The sequence below is a fragment of the Cricetulus griseus genome, chromosome 3 (assembly GCF_003668045.3).
Source record: "Cricetulus griseus strain 17A/GY chromosome 3, alternate assembly CriGri-PICRH-1.0, whole genome shotgun sequence".
NCBI classification, from domain to species: domain Eukaryota; kingdom Metazoa; phylum Chordata; class Mammalia; order Rodentia; family Cricetidae; genus Cricetulus; species Cricetulus griseus.
Window position 1 is genome coordinate 197,117,836 of NC_048596.1, and position 16,517 is coordinate 197,134,352.

The following is a 16,517-nucleotide window of genomic DNA, read 5'->3' on the forward strand; positions in this document are numbered from 1 at the left end:
CCCTGCCAGACTTGTTCATTCAACAAACAACTCTGGGAGGTCAGGCTATACCTGTCCCACTTGACAGCCAAGGAAACTGAGGCACAAGGGAGGTCGCTAGAACAGTAAAGGAGCAGCAAAGGGCTCAGCTGGGCCCTGACCCCTGACCCCAGGCAGTCTGGCTCCAGAGTTTCTGCTTAATAAATATTTGTTGACCGGTCAGGGAGGGATGGCGGCTGGTATTGGCGATGGCGCCCTCCTGGGGCCCCTTATCTTGTTCCTAGCTGTTGGCTGACCCTGCCCTGGCCCCAAGCTGAACTCTTGGTGACCCCCACCTCCCCCTAGATTCCCTTTCCATAGGGATGGAATCCAGAAAGGATGCTCTGAGCCCTGCAGTAAAGGAACTGAAGCCAGAGAGACATGGGTGGTGGCTGTAGTTATCCTTATCTCCCTTGGGACATCTTCTGTGCCCAAAGCTGCCCCCTGAGGTCATAGTGAGTCATACATAGATGGTCAGGGCTGACTTGATCCCTTCCTGAGTAGCTTCCTCTGCCACGAATTGGAGTAATGGAAGAGTAAAGGTCCCCAAAGATTACATCCAGAGTGGTCCAGCCTGTGTACAAGGTTGGATGTGGACTGTGCCCAGCATTGGTGTGTGTGTGTGTGGGGGGTGTACAGGTCAAAGAACCAGGGCGGCCTCCCTTGCTAGCCTCACCTGGTACCTGAGGAGTCTTAAGGAGACCTGCTCTTGGGTCATCTTGGGCCTGGGGGAAAGGTGTGGCCACTTTTGCAGTGACAGAATCTTTCTTACAAATTCCATTCAGTGGGGATTGCATTGGGCTCACATCCAGCACTTTTGGGCAGTCACTAATTAATCTTGGATACCCCTGAGGATTGGGGAAGGCCGACCACATTTGGATCTGTCATCTGGGAAAGCCAGGAGCCCTTTTGTCCCAGCTGTGACTCGGGCTCTCTCACTAGTGAAGGGTCTGGCTCTCACTTCTGCTCAATTTGATGTTCATTAGGTTCCCATCCGCTTCAGTGTCTCTGCAATGCCATGGGAGGGAATCGATCTGCCCCTTGCTCTGACTTCTTATCTTCTTGACTCTTCCTGCTGTGGGAGCAAATGGTCCTGAGGACACTTGGTTCTGACTGGAGGAGGAGAATAGAGGGTACACTTCCTCCCTAGAGGACAGTGGTCAGTAGGAGGGCCTAGCCAGGCGTACTGTCCCCAGCAGAGTCGGCCAGGGGCCAGAGGGTCTCTGCCTCTGTGGCATTTACTTCAAGCCCTATGTTTGCTGTCTGTCTGTCTTCTGGTGGTGGACATGGGTGAAGTGCCAAGGTTGAGTGAGATCTAGTCATTTGTCTTTCTCGGCAGTTTGCAGCTGAGGACATTTGCCAAGAAGTCTCTCAGGCTTGTGCCTTCCAGTTTTCTGTAGACCCTGGGTAAGGTTGTTGCTCCCACATGGTTCTTCAGGAAGAACCATGAAGGTTCTTGGGGCTTGAACCCAGAGCCCTGAATATGCCAGGCAAGCACTCTACTGAGCTACATCTCCCCAACCCTCTGGGGATGGCTTGAACTTTCTCTGTACCCCAGAATGGCCTGAACTTTTCATCCTTCCATCTCACCTTCTTCCTGGGTGTTGTGATTACAGTCAGCTGCCTCCAGGCCTGCCTTAAAATACACTTTCCTGAGCTCCTAGTGGCCTCTCGAGTGGTGTGTGTGTGTGTGTGTGTGTGTGTGTGTGTGTGTGTGTGTACACAAATGGTACCCAGGGAGGACCTCAAACATCCTAGGCCAGCATTACACTCCAGTCTCTGAGGTGGCTGGCCTCTCTTTAGAGAAATGGATGGTGGAATCTAGCTTTTTTATAGGGTGATCCCCAGAGGAAGGGCTTCGAGAATGGGCCCCCTCCTCCCCATTAATGGTCCAGCTACTAAAGAGGAAACACTAGCGGCGGGGCTGAAGAACGGAAGAGGGGAGTTGGGAGTGAGGGAATAATTTAGACATCATGTTCTTTCTTCTTTTTTAGGAGCCCCATATAGATTTAAGGTCCTTTTGTTAATTTAGGAACATAAAACTGTGATGTACAGCTTGGTTTGCTCATAAAATTACAAAGTGTGGCATATTCAGATCCCTGAAGGCTTGGGGTAAAAGGGAAAGAATGGGTGAGAATATTTTTTAATAAGTCTTTGGGGAGATTCATTTTTCCAGCTTTTTCCCCACCAGTGCCAGGCCCTGTACAACTCCATGGGGCCTCATTGCTATCTCCTGCTTTGGGTAGAACTCTAGAAATGGGGGTGTTTGGCAGGCAGCCAGGGCCAGATCCTGGCCCCAGCCCCTGGACTCCCTGGCCTTGTTGGATCATGCTTGCTCTGCCTTCCTCCCATCCCCACCCACAGTGAGGCCGGAAGTGCCCTCTGACCAGGCCTGGCCCACTGCCCAGCCAGCCTTTGGCTACTGGCTTAATGGCCTGTGAGGTCAGGAAGTCACAGACCCTTGGTCATGGAAGAGGTCAGACTGCTGAGCCCTCCTGGTCTGTGGGGACCAGTGTTGCCTGGCTCCCCTTCCTGACAGCCAGTACACGCTGGGTGAATGCAGGCCTGGCCCAGGTCATCCTCTGCCATGTCACTGTGAGTGGTGACAGTGTCACTTTTCACTAGGAGCATGTGTGTCTGGCCTAGTTCCACCCTCTGTGAGATAGAACATGGATTGAATATCAAGGTGACAGACTGATTCTGAGTGCTCGTCTTGGGGGTTTCTGGTTCTACAAAAAGGTGAAGAAGGCTCAGTTTGAGGTGGGGAGCAGAGGCTGTGTCCATGAGGGGACCCCAGCTCTCTTTTTGGTAGTACCTTCAGAGCAAGGCTCTGGAGCCTGTGTGCCTTCAAAAACAGCAGGGCTCTTGCAGAAGTCAGGGGTCCCAATAAGGGAGGTGGGAGGAAGTGGAGCTTTGTGTAGCAGCCACACTGTCCTGAACAGTGTGTACCTGACACCCTGCATGTGTCTGATCCTATGGTCTAGGGGAGGCTGGAAGATTGCACCTTGTCCTCAGGGCCCAGGATCAACAGGAGGAGGCAGGGTAGGTGCTGGGCCAGACTCTTGGGGCTGTGGCATCTGTGGCTGTGGTAACAGGGATTTGAGGCCAGTGGGGTGTTGGGACTAGTCTTGGAGTACCTTAAATGTCATCACACATCTGATGTCAGAAGAGCTGATTCTACTATGAGCAAAGGGGACCTAGTATTTTTCTGTTTTTTCTTTGTGTTTGTATGTGTATGAGTATATGCATGCTTTTTTATACCTATGGAGGTCAGAGGAAAACTTGTGGGTGTCACTTCTCACCTTCTACCATGTGGATCCCAGGACTGAACTCAGGTTTCAAGCTTAGCAGCAAGTGCCTTGACCTACTGAGCCAGTTTGCCAGCCTAACCCAGCATTTTTGTTTGATTGTTTGTTTTGCTGTTTATTTTTATTTTTATATATTTGTTTTTGGTTTCTTGAGACAGGGTTTCTCTGTGTGGTTTTTGCTGTCCTGGAACTTTCTGTGTAGACCAGGCTGGACTTGAACTCAGAGATCCACCTGCCTCTGCCTCCTGAGTGATAGGACTAAAGGGCATGCGCCACCAGCACCTGGCTTTTGTTGTTTATTTTGAGACAGGCTGGCCTCACACTCACAGAGACCTCCCTGCCTCTGCCTCTCAGTACTGGGGGTCACCATGCCCAGCTAACCCAGCATTTTGGAGCTGTCAGTTCAGTGTGCCAAGCACTGGCTTACAGAGGTATAACTGAGAAGTCTTAAAGGATTGCGCAGTGCAGAGCAGTCCCCTGTAACTCAGAGATGCATGGAGGTGTATAGAGAGCAAGGATATGAGCACTGGGAGGCCAAAGACCAGAAAAAAAGAGAAGGCGTTGACCTCATGGGATCTGAAGGATGGCCCAAACACAGAGGCTTTGACAGAGGCCCAGAGGCATGGGGATGGCCTTGGCTGAGGGAGAGGAGGGATAAATATAGGGTGGGACAGCTCAGTGTACTAACGCTATCAGTTCTGCAGACCCTCTGGCTTCCAGGGAACTGACTTAGAGGTGACCACCATGGCTATGGGTGGCTGCTTTGTGGAGTGGAACCATGGTGGAAGGAGATTGTCCATGAGGCCATGAGTGGACTTCATGGCAATCTTGCCTGCTGACCTTAGCTCTGTAGCTCTGGGAATTGGAGGATGAAGGAGTGATTGTAGGGGACTATAGGATGTCTTTGTGGGGTCCACAGCTTGTTTGAAGGGTGGCTAGTTTCTGGAACATTGCCTGATCATGGAGTCTGGTGGGGGTGGGGGCAGAGCACATGCTTCCAACCTGGCTTCTTGACATTGTGACTCTGGGCAGGTTACTTAACGTTTCTGTTTCCTTGTCTGTTAAATGAAGCCAGCTATGCACGCCGCTCAAGATTGTCTGTCATGAGAATCAGTGTGTGTGTGTGTGTGTGTGTGTGTGGGAACAAGGGATAGAATGCTCTGGAACTACGGACTGCATTATTCTTGGATTATTAGTTCTCAGCTGTGGCTTCATGCTGTCCATAGCTTGGGCTTCAGGCTGGCGCCAGAGCAGAGGCCTTGCTCAGGTTGATCCCTGAAGGAAGGCATTGCTTATAGGCCCTGCCCTTAAGATGTCAAGGAGCCTCCACTCTCAAAATGGTCCCAGGTGAGAAGTCCCAGATAAGGAAATAGTTCACCCTGGAGACTCCTACACTGGCCTGTGTCCCACGCCAGCAGACCCTGAGTCTTATGGGATAGAGTTTCTCTGGCTGGATCCTCTCCAGTAAGAAGTTTATGGTACTAGATTCTTCTAAATGCTTTTGCCCCTTGCCCCCTGAAGAATCCAGCCTCACCCAGCAGTGATGGAGCCCCAGGCAGACAGAACTTCATCTCTGACCAGGCCTCCTTTGAACTGTCCCCTATACTGCCCACCCCCTTGTCACTCCAGCTTGTAATTCATTTAGGATTAGCTCCCAGGCCTCTCACGGGCCTAACTTCTGTTGTCTTGGTAACCGTGTCAACCGTTTGCTGGTTTCTGTGATTATCTGACAAGAGAAGGGGGGACAGCAGGGACATGAAAGAGGGTAAGGGGGGCCAGCATGGGTCTTGATGGAGCTCTCTGCAGAGGCCTCGGAGGCATGGAGGGGATGGGGTGCTGTCAGACCGACAGCTGTGAGGCAGGGGCTCCCAGTGGGGGCTCTCACCACTTCCTGCCACTCTGGGAGCATGAGAGCATCGCCCTGTTACCTCACCTTTATCTCGGATCCTCACAGGCCCAGAGACAAGGTGTTATTCCCCTCCCCCACCTCCATGCTGGGAAAGTTCCCTTGTGGGCAGCTCTGGACACAGCGTGATTGGGAGGCTGGGGGAGAGGGGTGTCATCACCTGGGAGGAAGCCGACTAGCTGATCTGTGCAGACCATAAACCTACCCCAGGATGCTGGGAACAGGATGCCAGATGGGGTCACGACGGCACCAGTGTGCCTCTGTGGGCTGGTCTCTGCCCCCATGGCCAGTGCAGCCACAGCTGTACTGAAGGTGGGAGAGAGAGAGCAGTGAGCCTGCTGCAGGGTGTCTAAAGGGCCCTTCCACCATCAGGTCTGGCAGTTTGCTCTGGCTATAGGTGATGGCCTCAGCAGGCCCAGATGAAGCATCCTTTTCCTTGTGCTCAGCGAGGTCTGGGCTTCCTCACAGCCTCTGATGTAATGTCAGGGGCTGTGGTGGCTTTTGCAGGCAAGAGGCCCCATGGCCCCCCAGGGCCTGGCCTCAGATATCAGAGCCTATTCCACACCACATTCTGTCCGTTAGAGAGAGGGAGGAGCCCCACCAGGCCAGGCTCAGCTGGAAGCAGTCCATCCCTTGATAGGGTGGGAACCGTGTTGAAGAGCTGATGGGTTAGGAGATGTGGAAGCCGCCTCTTGGGAGAATAGTCAGCCCGTTGCAGGCTCTTTGGGAACCTGCTTTTTCCAGGTAGGAAGCCTAACCTCTGGGACTGGACTAGACTCAGTCCTCTATAGAGTCTGCCTTTGGGGTTTCCAGACAGTCTAGACTGTGGTCCTAGAGACGTGTTGGCACCGCAGTGTAGGGGTGGGAAGGTCCTGCCTTGAGGGTTCACCATGGGTCTGTGTAGGTTCCCCCAGTTTCAAGATTAGTAGCCCTGTGAAAGAGATATGTGAGGGTCTGCGCACGGGGTGCTGCTCTGGTCACAGGAGGAGCAGCCCCTCCCTGGAGTGAAGAGAGGACTAGATGCCTTTCAGGGAGCTGCTAATGAGCCACGTCTGATTTTTTATGAACCTCCCTGGTAAATTATTAATTTGGGCCAGAAATGAAAGTGTGGAACCGGATAAGCTCATGAATATTCATGGCTGAGTCGAGCATGAGTTGATCAGTGGCTGGAGCGGCCAGCCAGGCTCCTGACCCAGATACAAGTGGGCAAAGCTCTGGGAACCTCCCCTCCCACTGCTGAGGCTGTAGGTGGGGCTGGTGACTCACAACTGTAGTAGCCAACGTTGGAATGGCTGGAGCAGAAGTCAGATGCTCCCTGTCACTAGTGGAGACACAGCATGACTAGTGACTCCCTGGACCAGATAGGGGACATTCCCAAGTGAAGGCCCCCTTAAAAGATGGCCTCTGAGCCTGGTGGTGGCACAGACCTTTAATCCCAGCACTCCGGAGGCAGAGGCAAACAGATCTCTGTGAGCTTGAGGCCAGTCTGGTCTACAGAGAGAGTTACAGAACAGCCAGGGCTACATAGAGAAACCCTGTCTTGGAGAGAGAGGGGGGAAAAAAGGATGGTTTTTAGGTCTGGGAACTTGGTGAGAGGATCACTGGGCTCCCTACTGTGACCTGAGGGCATCTCTGCAGCCTGCTGGGATAGCCAGATGGTATCTCAGGCTGCTCCAAGGACCCCTTCATGCTCTGCCCAGCAACTCTGCCCAGAAGCCAGGCCTTACAAGGGCTATCCCACTCTGGCTTGTCCCCAGTTATACCTCTGTGCAGACTGTCCTCTTACCAGACTTCAAGGCTCATCCCTATTCGATGCTCTTCCACCAGCCCCAGGTCTGTGACATGCGGTGGGACTCTTAAGGGTACCATGAGTCCAGAAGCCAGAGGCCAGAACTGTTTTGTTAAAATTTCAACACTTACATTGTGATGTGAGGTGGGGGATTTCGGGGCCATGTTGCACCTGTGCAGGTAAAAGGACAACTTGGAGGAATCAGTTCTTCTTGCCTTCTACCATATGGCTCTCTGGGGATTAAACTCAGGCCATCAGACTTGGTGCCTTTACCTGCTGAGCCATATAGCCGGTCCAAGAATTTGTTTTTTAGACAGGATCTTTCTATACAATCCAGGCTGGCCTTGAATTTTCCATCCTCCTGTCTCAGTCTCCTGAGTGATGAGATCACAGTCCTGCACCCCCACATCTGGATAGCAGCCTAGTATTTGGATCTGCAGAATCTCTGTTGGGAGGGCTTGGACAAGTTGCTTGCTAAATTTCATGCCTCTGTTGTACCTACTTAGGATTTGGAGAGCTAGTTTGTTCACTTAAAACACTTGATGAGGCCAAGTGTGGTGGCACAGAACTGTGTTCCCAGCATTTGAGACACTGAGGCAGGAGAAATGCCATGAGTTTGAGTCCAGCCTGGGTTACAGAATAAGACCATTGTCTCAAAAAAATAAATAAATAAATAAGTAAATAAAACCTGAGAGCCCAGGGCTGGCTCTCGGGTTCTGAATGGTTCCAGAATTATTGTTTACGTGATGGCTGCCGTCATCCTTGTATCTTTCAAGGATCAGAGTTGCAAGGCAGTGCTCCCAGCCTCACAGGCTACTGGCTGCCTGCATCTGCCATCCGACCAATTGTGCCCCTTGGAGCCACCCTGAATTGTGTGGGTTTCTATGCTCTTGCTGCAGACTTTGCACCTCGCTAGGCCTGGACAGGCCACCAGTGTGTAGAGCCATTGAGTTTCCCCCTGAACATCAGGCAGGGAATAGGGGTAGAGAAAGGAACGAGGTGTCTGGTTGTCCACTGTGAGCTGTAGCCCTGGGTTCATAGGCTGGGCTGGCCTGTGCCCTCGGAGACCTGTCCAAAGAGGCAGCCCCCGGGCCAGATGGGATTGAAGGTCAGTTCTGGGGCCTCTTCAGGGCCAGGGAGCTCTGAAGACCTTGGTCCTTGGTCAGTGTGGCTATCAAGGGCCATGGCCTTGGGCCTAGAGTGCAGGAAAAAGCTGCTTCTACGACCTCACCTTTGGCCTGCCCCTGGCCTTGCTGATGACTGTGGCCACCCACCACTTGCCCTACAGGGTCAAGAGTGGCACAAGGGATTTTATTGGAAGTATTAAAACCAGCACGTCCACCTGCTTGGCTTTTTCTCCAGAGTCAGAAACCTTTGACTCAAGACTCTGTCACCTCCAGGGTGCTAGGGCACAGAGTGGACAGCCAGCCAACAGGTTGGACCGGTGTGGTGAGCTGAAGGAGCAGAATGCTAAGCAAATAGCACCGGGCAACACTGTTCTTGCCCGGCTGGATAGAGACATTGGCACTTGGCAGCTGCCGGACAGTTCACCTGGCCATGCCAGGCCCAGGCAGTGGGGGAGGAACAAAAATCAGTCATAGGTCTTGCCTCCCAGGTCCTTCTCAGAATGGGCCTTGGGGGACAGTAGGCTGCAAGTTCCCTGTCCTGGATCCTGGAATGTGCCTGGAGCAAACTGGGAGGCCTTCCTGCAGGAGGCAGTGCTCCAAGCAGATAACGAATGTGGGTTAATGTGGGCAGGGGCCATGGGGACAGGGGAGGTTTGACTCTCAGGTGTCACAGCTGGCTGGGTGTTCAGAAGGTCCCTGGATCTTGCTACAGAGAGCTCAGGGAGTCTGAGGAGCCTCAGGCTGTGACCTGTCAAGGAGCCAGATGTAAGTCTTAACCTTTGAGCCACCTCCAGGTAGACACACTCATCCCAGGCCATGCCCCAGGAGGAGGCCTAGATCTGCACTGTTACCCCAAAACCAACATCTGGCTTTATGTCAGCTGAGGCAGTTAGTCATGGGCCACACTGCCTCTTGTTCCTGAGTGGCCTGGTGGATCCTGATGGCTCCTATGCTGGCCAGCACAGATAGAGATCACAGCCTCTGTCACCAGGAAGTACACAGGCAATGCTGGTTTCAGCCCTGGGGCAGGTGCAGACGCTGGCAGCTAAGGTCTTCTAGGGCCACTGGGGCCTTGGGGAGATTCTGTTGAGCCTGAGCCACCCCCCAGGGGGTGCTCTGGAACAGGAACCTGACACTAGACACCTAAGGAAATAGCAGGAACAGGTCAAAGGTAGCAGAACCTGGTTGGGGAGGGTGGGCAGGTCCTCCCTGCAGTGTCCTTGTGAGTTTGCTGGGGCAGGTCACTGGCAGTGGGACATGTTCAGGGCCTGGGGACACCCTGGTGGTGCCCGTACACAAAATGGGGAAGTAAGTCTGGGGTGTGCACAGGAACCCCAAGAGGTAGTTTCTTTAAGGAAGGGGTAGGCTCACTGTTGTGGGTGGGGTTGGCTTTGCCTCCCTCCTCCAGACGGCCCCTCCCCTCCTCTCCAGAGTAGGTTAGAGGGAGCAGACCTGGAAAGAGACACCCAGCTGGGGATCCCCAGTGCTTTGCTCCTGGGCAATGTGATAAGTGTTAATAAGGTCCCAAAAGGGGACCTGAGGGTTGGTGGAGCTTTCTGGAAGGCACATGGGTCTACTGTGTGGGATAAAAGCAGGTTGAAGACCCGAGACATCCCAAGAGAAGAGTGAGTTACTAGAAGTGAGGATGGGAGATGGTGTTGGTGTTGTGTTACAGATATGAACTGGGTATGTGGGAAAGCTACTTCTGGGGGGCCTTCTGTGGATTCATTTATCCAACCTTGGCCTCACACTGAAGAGGAAACTGCACAGAGAGGCTGAGTGACTTATGCCAGGTTGTACAGATAATCAGTGGTAGAGCTGGATTTAAATTGCAGCATTCAGATTGTAGCTGCATTTTGTAGCCTCTTAGCTTCCTCGAATCCACCACTGCAGGGTCCTGACCCCAGATGTCTGAGTTCTCAGAATCATTTTCTTTTCAGAGCTTACCAATGCTGGGACATGGCACAGAGCTTCATCTCTCGGTGACTGTGAACTATTCCATCGTGGTACTCAGTTATCTTTTGGCTCTGATGAGCCAGTGTGTGGACAGTGTTCATTGTTTGTATGGGGGCAGTAATGGCTGCTTCACAGGGCCACTAAAAGATGCCACATTCTGTCTTTGCCTCGGTGTCTCTGTATAGTGGAGCCTCAAGCTTGTGGTGGTGCTTGCCGTTAATCCCAGCACTCAGAGGCAGGTCAATCTCTGAGTTTGAGCCCAGCCTGGTCTATAGAGAGGGTTCCAGGACAGCCAGAGCTACACGGAGAAACCTTTTCTCAAAAGTTAACAACAAAAAATTTTATTGGTAAATTCTGGGGTGTTCAGTGGCCCCGGCCTTTCTTTCCCAAGAGGCTCTCAATGAACACAAGGTCTCACTGCGCAGCTCTGGCTGGTTTGGAGCTCGCTATGTAGATCAGGCTGGCCTCAAACTCATAAAGATCTGCCTGCCTCTGCCTCCAGAGTGCAGGGTTAAAGATGTCTAGCAGGTTGCATATATTGTACACAAGGCCTCTGTGTGTTTCTGAGGATAGAAATTCTGGAGAAATTGCTGTCATCACAACAGCATCCATAGAAAAGAGACAACTGTAGGGGATGGTGGGTGAGATAGCTTTTTGTGTTCTGATCACACAGTAGGAGCAGGCTCAGTTCAGCAGGCAGACGTAGGACCTCCATGGTCTCAGCCTCCTTGAGCATAGTCTGGAAGAAACCAGCCCACCTCGGTAGTATGGGGTGCTTGCCTCCCTCTGCCGGCTGTGACAGGCAGCCCCAGGCTGAGTTGTTCTTGGAGGGCATCCAGCTGGTCAAAGAGCTGGCCTGGCTGCACACTCCTTTGAGAGAGAGGAAACTATCAAGGGCTGGCTATGGAAGTTGTAAGAATAAATGGCTCTCCCTAGCAGTCAGCCAGAATGCCTCCCTCCTGTCTTAGGAAGAACCAGGCCTGGGAAAGGCCCAGTGCCCACTATTCAGTCCAGAGAGGGAAAACCCTTGTCTGGGGTCACACAGCACTTTGAGGTGAGAGTATGAACCAGAAGGGGTCCTGGCAGCAGCTGTGCCTGTTAGCAGTTCTGACACCCTTACTGCCTCTGACACAGCCCAGTTGCCCATTGAACCTGAAGCCTAATCCTACAGCCACCCAACCCATGGGCTGACAAGGAGTCAGACCACAGGAGTGGCTGTGGCCTACAGAGGAGGTCCAAGTCAGACACCTCTCTCCAGGCTGCTGCACTGTCTCCAAGGGAGCCTTTGGACAGATGTACTGCCGTCTTGTAGCTTGACTTGAATTTGAAGGGTCCCCCTGTGCCTCAGACCCGTTGGTGGCCCAACTGCAGCCAGGGTGGGAGGGAGCTGCCCAATTCCCCACACACACTGCAGTTCCCTGTATGGGCTTTGCCCACCCCAGTGCTCCCATGGGTGCAGTAAGCTTACTCTGAGCTCCCAGCAGGCCACTGTCCCCCTTCCCCTGCCAGCCAGTTGCTGGTCTTAAAGGTTAATCCCCACTCTGTAGCTGGCTCCCAGCCCCTCCCGTTGCAGCCCTTTCCGCCCCAGTTAATTAAATCCGCTCGGCTATTGTCAGAAGAGAAACGCGGGTGTTTATTACGCCTCCAGAATGTCAAAGGCGCGCACGGTTTGAAGACATGCTGGCAGGGAATAGCCTGAGCATATGTCTACGAGGCCGGGGCGGCCAGGCCACTGCCACCTCAGCGACCTGCGGCTGCTGCTGCTCTGGCTGCTGCTAACTGCCTCCCAGACAGGCACTTGACAGGACCTCCGTGTACCAGGGGAGCCCTGGTTGAACCCCACCCCCAGGGGAGATCTGCTCAGCCCAGAGTCGGCTTCACCAAGAAGAATTTAAAATGCGTAGGGAAGAAGGATACACAGGCCTTCCTCCAGCACCACAGACTAGGGAGCCCCTCAGAAGACCCCGAGGGGGTCGCTTCCCCTTCTCTCTTTCTCTCCCTCTCCTGGTGCATTCACATTTTATTATTATTGAGCAGAAGCGCATGGCTAATTGTGATTTTTTTTTTTCATGGAGTGGGGTGTGAGATGGATGCGTTCATTTTATAGGAATCTTTTTTTTTGTTCTCCCCCTTAATAATAACGCTTTAAAGATGTTTGACATGTGTAACTAACAGCTGGCTTCCTGTTGTGGAAACTGGCCTTTTATTTCGAAGCAGGTTGAACTGTCATTAGTGGTATAATTAGGTGACTGTCAGTGTATAGCAGAAAGCTGCTTAATTGTAGAGATGGCTTTGCAAGGGCTCCCGTCTTTTTATGGCTATATTTGTTTTAGCTGTTTGAATTTTCATTGTATTTTGGCATTTGGTATGTTGCCTCCGTTTTGTTGGGGTTTTCTTTTCTTCCTGTTTTTAGTGTGTCTGACAGCTGTGCTCATGAGCGCCTGGTCCTGAGGACAGCAGGATCCATAAAGGCAGCATTAGCTGAGCCAGTGTGCTGGTCCCACAGTCCTGAGCCAGGCTGGAGTCAGGAGCAAGGCCAAGGCAGGGGCCAGCCACTGGCACGGACCTGACCTCCCCAATCGGTCCCCTGGGAATCAAACTTTAGTCCTTAGTTCATGCTGGCTGGTGAAGGACAGTGTAAGTCCTCAGTACTCTGTGAAACTGGAGGATACTGGGTAGCCCTGGGCTCCAGCAGCGCCATTGCTGAGGGAACTGGAATTTGAAAATAAGTGGGTTTTTCTAGAGCACTGTCTTTACAAAGGATTTGAATGGGGACTGAGCTGACGTCTGTGCCTGCCCCTTCCCGTTGCTGTTCCCCAGGATCCTGAGTACCCTTTGACTGGCTGGTGTCTATCGAGGTCCTGGCCAGGCCATCCACAGGCCCAGGGTCTGCACCTCTTCCCAGATCCTGGATGCTGTGCAGGCCTAAGATGCTGTGTCAGGTTTTGGATGTTAAACATGGTCTGAGAGGTATTTGTGGATCCTGGGTGCTGTGCAGAGTCTGGGATGCTGTGCAGCATTTGGGGTGCTATGAGGAGCCTGGGTGCTGTGCAGGTTTGTCTGCTCTGGGTATTAAGACAGGTATAATTTGAAGTATCTTTCTGACCCCTGCTGGACAGTTGTACACTCTCCCTGGGAGCCAGGGTGCCCTGAGGCTCCCTTTTCCAAGCTTGCCTTCAAGTGGGTGCCCTTTGTCACTAAGAGACATGCCACAGGAATCTAGGGCTGTCCTCTGGCTATCACAGCAGACCCTGCGTACCTCATACTGGTGTGCATAGCCTGGCAGGCCTTTCCCTGACCACAGGTACCGAGTGGAGAAGCTCAATGTCACCCTGCCTGGAGTATCACAGACAGGGAGCTGAGGTCCTGCAGGTCATGTGACCCACTCTAAGCACCCCTGTGCTGGGTTTCTTTCATATTGGGGCAAGTTGGGGTCCAAGAAGGGAAGATATTGGTGTTACTGGTATTGAGGAAGGAGAGGATCCTTGTGAGGAAGTGGGGTATAGACTGGGGCTCACCCAAGACACTCTTTGGTTTATCTGGTACCCCATGTACCTACCACCTCCAGGGTGACAGAAGTTACTGACTGGGGGTGGGGGGCAGCCAGAGCAGAGCAAAGGCCTGTGACAGGGACAAGTCTCCTGTCCTCAAACCTGGCCAGCAGCAGACATATGACATTCACAGTCCTTTGTGCTACTTCTGACAGAGCTGGGTTGAGTGTCTACTGTATGCCCAGTGGGGGCTGGGTCATCCTCTGCCCACCCATATTCCCATCGCACAGGGGAGGGAGAGAGCCCCAGGCACTGGCAGGACTCAAGCATAGGACAGAGGCTAAGGGTCACTGTTTCCCAGGGCAATTCTGCACAGATGGCCACCTCTGCCTGACTGCAGAGCTGGGTTTCTTCCTACCCATGGTCAGGGGATTCAGGGAGAGGCCAAGGTTGATGAAGGCCAGGACTCGGAATACTGCTGCCTCTGGCTTTTTGCTTTTCCAGTGGCGTTGTCCAGGCTGGTCTACAACCCATCAGCTGTTCCTGGTGGATCACTAGCTGGGCTGACCTCCATCTGCCTGTGAACAGGGCCTTGGTCTGGGTACTCTGCTGGGTCTGGGGGTGCTGTGCTTGGTCTAGGGTGCTGTGCTGGGTCTGGGGTACTGTGCTGAGTCTGGGGGTGCTGTGCTGAGTCTAGAGGTGCTATGTTGGGTCTGGGGGTACTATACTGCATCTGGAGTGCTATGCTGGGTCTGGGGGATCTGTGCTGGGTCCGGGGTGCTGTGCAGGACCTGGGCTCCAGGATGCTAGAGCTATGCCTCCAGCTCCCTCTTGCTTATCCACAGCTCAGCAGCCTGGCTGGGGAGGCTGAGGTCTTTGTTCTCTAGAATCAGAGGCAGTGATGGGCCTGTGGTTCTTGGTAAACCGCCTCCTCCCAGCCTTGCCCTGGCCATCAGACTGCTGGAATTGGTGGAGGTCTCACCCCTGGAATTCTGTCCATAATACCCTGTTGACACCTGGGAAACGGCACCAGGACAGCTGCTGGCTGGGCCTCTCTGGGGTTTTATGGCAAATGGACAGATGACCCCAGTCAGCTTTGTTGTTTTAGAGCAGGGTGGAAAGTCTGGCCATGGGTACCCATCTCCCCAGTGACAGGCCTCTCTGAACCCCATCTGGACTGGTTTTCACTGGCCATGAACCCTTTACTCATGTGCGACAGGTGTATGGTCACTATTACCAGATTTCTTCTGCAAAGTGAGAAGTCCTGGAAGGGCTGACTGCCTTGTGCAGATGGTCTTAGGCCAGGGTCTTAGAGGTGGGATTCAGACCTGGGCCTGCCCTGCCCTAAGCCACAGGTCTTTGGTCCATTAGGTCAGATGACTTCCTAGCCTGAGTCTCTAGAACCAGACCTCCTTCCGTATTGTCCTGGAGACTCTCACCTGCCCCACTGTGCCAGCCACGGTGTGCACGTGCGGTCTTACTCAGCCTTTGCACACACAGTTCCTTGCTCTTGCTCATTTAGACCTTTGCTCAAAAGCCACCTCCTCTCCCTCGCCCCACCACCACCACTATCACCCTGTGCCCTGGTCAGCCTCACCCATTGTGTTCAGAGTTTTCTTGCAGCACCTGAGAATACTCTGGGCCTAGGGGGTGGGGGCATCTCCCAGCTGAATGATAAGCTCTCCCAAAACTAAGGGGAACGATTCATTTGTTCTCTTTGGGGGGCTGTCTTTTTCATGGTATAGGTACACAATGGTACACAGAGGGTGAGAGATCAATATGTGCCCATTGGTTGGATAGGCCTCCTTTGTACATAGTGAGTACACTCTGTAAGCCAGTTCAGTGGAGATAGCAAGTCAGTAGGGAGCCTGGGGCAGGCATACGGGGCAGGGTGTGTGTTTGGGTTACTTCTGCATTAGGCTTCCCTGTCCTGAGTAGAGAGGACTTTGTGAGAGGAATTCCAATAGTGTCAGCTTAGGTAGGTGCATGGCAGGGAAATGGTGAAGTCTGCTCTGGCAGAGCAATACACCAGAGGGCCCTCCCCTAGGGCAGGGCTTCTGCCATGAGTGTGGAAAAAGCTCCCGAAGAAGGGACCCACCCACTTCTATTGAAGCCTGGCTGGGGCCAGCTCTGGGGTCTTTCCAGACACAGCAGTGCTTTGTGTCCGGTCTCCTTCTACAGCCACTGGGGTGGGGGTGCTTTGTATTGTAAATTTCCATGGAGAATTATGTGTTAATGTATGGTAATCCACTGGCCCAGAGACTGTGTTGCTCTAGTCTATGGGAGCCTGGACCACTACTGGATGTGGGCTGGAGAACACAGGTGACATGTGGGGGTTCAAAGGGGCATATCCCAGAGACCCAGGGATTCCTGGCGTTGAGCTTTGGAGACCCACTGAGGCAGGTTGTCTGGCCTTCTGCTCCCAGCCAGTCCTCCAAGGAACCTGACTCTGATCTTAGACCAGAATTGGCTGTGGGGGCCCTGGAGGTGTATGCAGTGACGGCTCCTGATGCTTCTGTACTGAGGGAACACATGACATGGAATCAGCAGACAGGCTTAGAGTGAGTGACACATGCTGGCCACATTGAAGGATGTTGCTGTGTTCCTGTCCTCACACTGTACAGGGGAAAGTGAATGCTAAGTAGGGAGTTAGGGGCCATGGAGAGGTGCAGTGAGCATGGTTTCAGTGGGATGGCTTTTTGTTAGGCTCTGATGGAGGAAGGGAGCAGCCCAGTAGCTCTCTGGGGAAGAGTAGGCCATGTGATCAGGCAGCAAGTGCCAGGGCCCTGGGGCTGGAGCTTGGCTTCTGTCCCAAGCAATGGATTTTCCAACTCTTGAGTGGTCTTTGGATGTTTATTGGGCTCATGTTGCTCCAGGGAAGGCAAAGAACCAGAGGCAGCTGTGAGCTGGTAGGATACTCCA

General features: G+C 53.1%; 1 protein-coding gene across 7 annotated transcripts in view; it reads left to right on the forward strand.

The window, feature by feature from the left end:
* Gse1 (Gse1 coiled-coil protein) overlaps positions 1 to 16,517 on the forward strand; it is a 344,296-nt gene that overhangs the window by 257,478 nt on the left and 70,301 nt on the right. The window contains exon 1 of one of the 7 annotated variants that reach the window (XM_035442720.1): positions 5,958 to 5,976. The exons of the other annotated variants lie outside the window; for them this stretch is intronic. The gene's annotated coding sequence lies outside the window, so the exon portion shown is untranslated. Of the gene's footprint in view, positions 1 to 5,957; positions 5,977 to 16,517 lie in introns of those variants that run through there. 7 annotated transcript variants of the gene reach the window in all.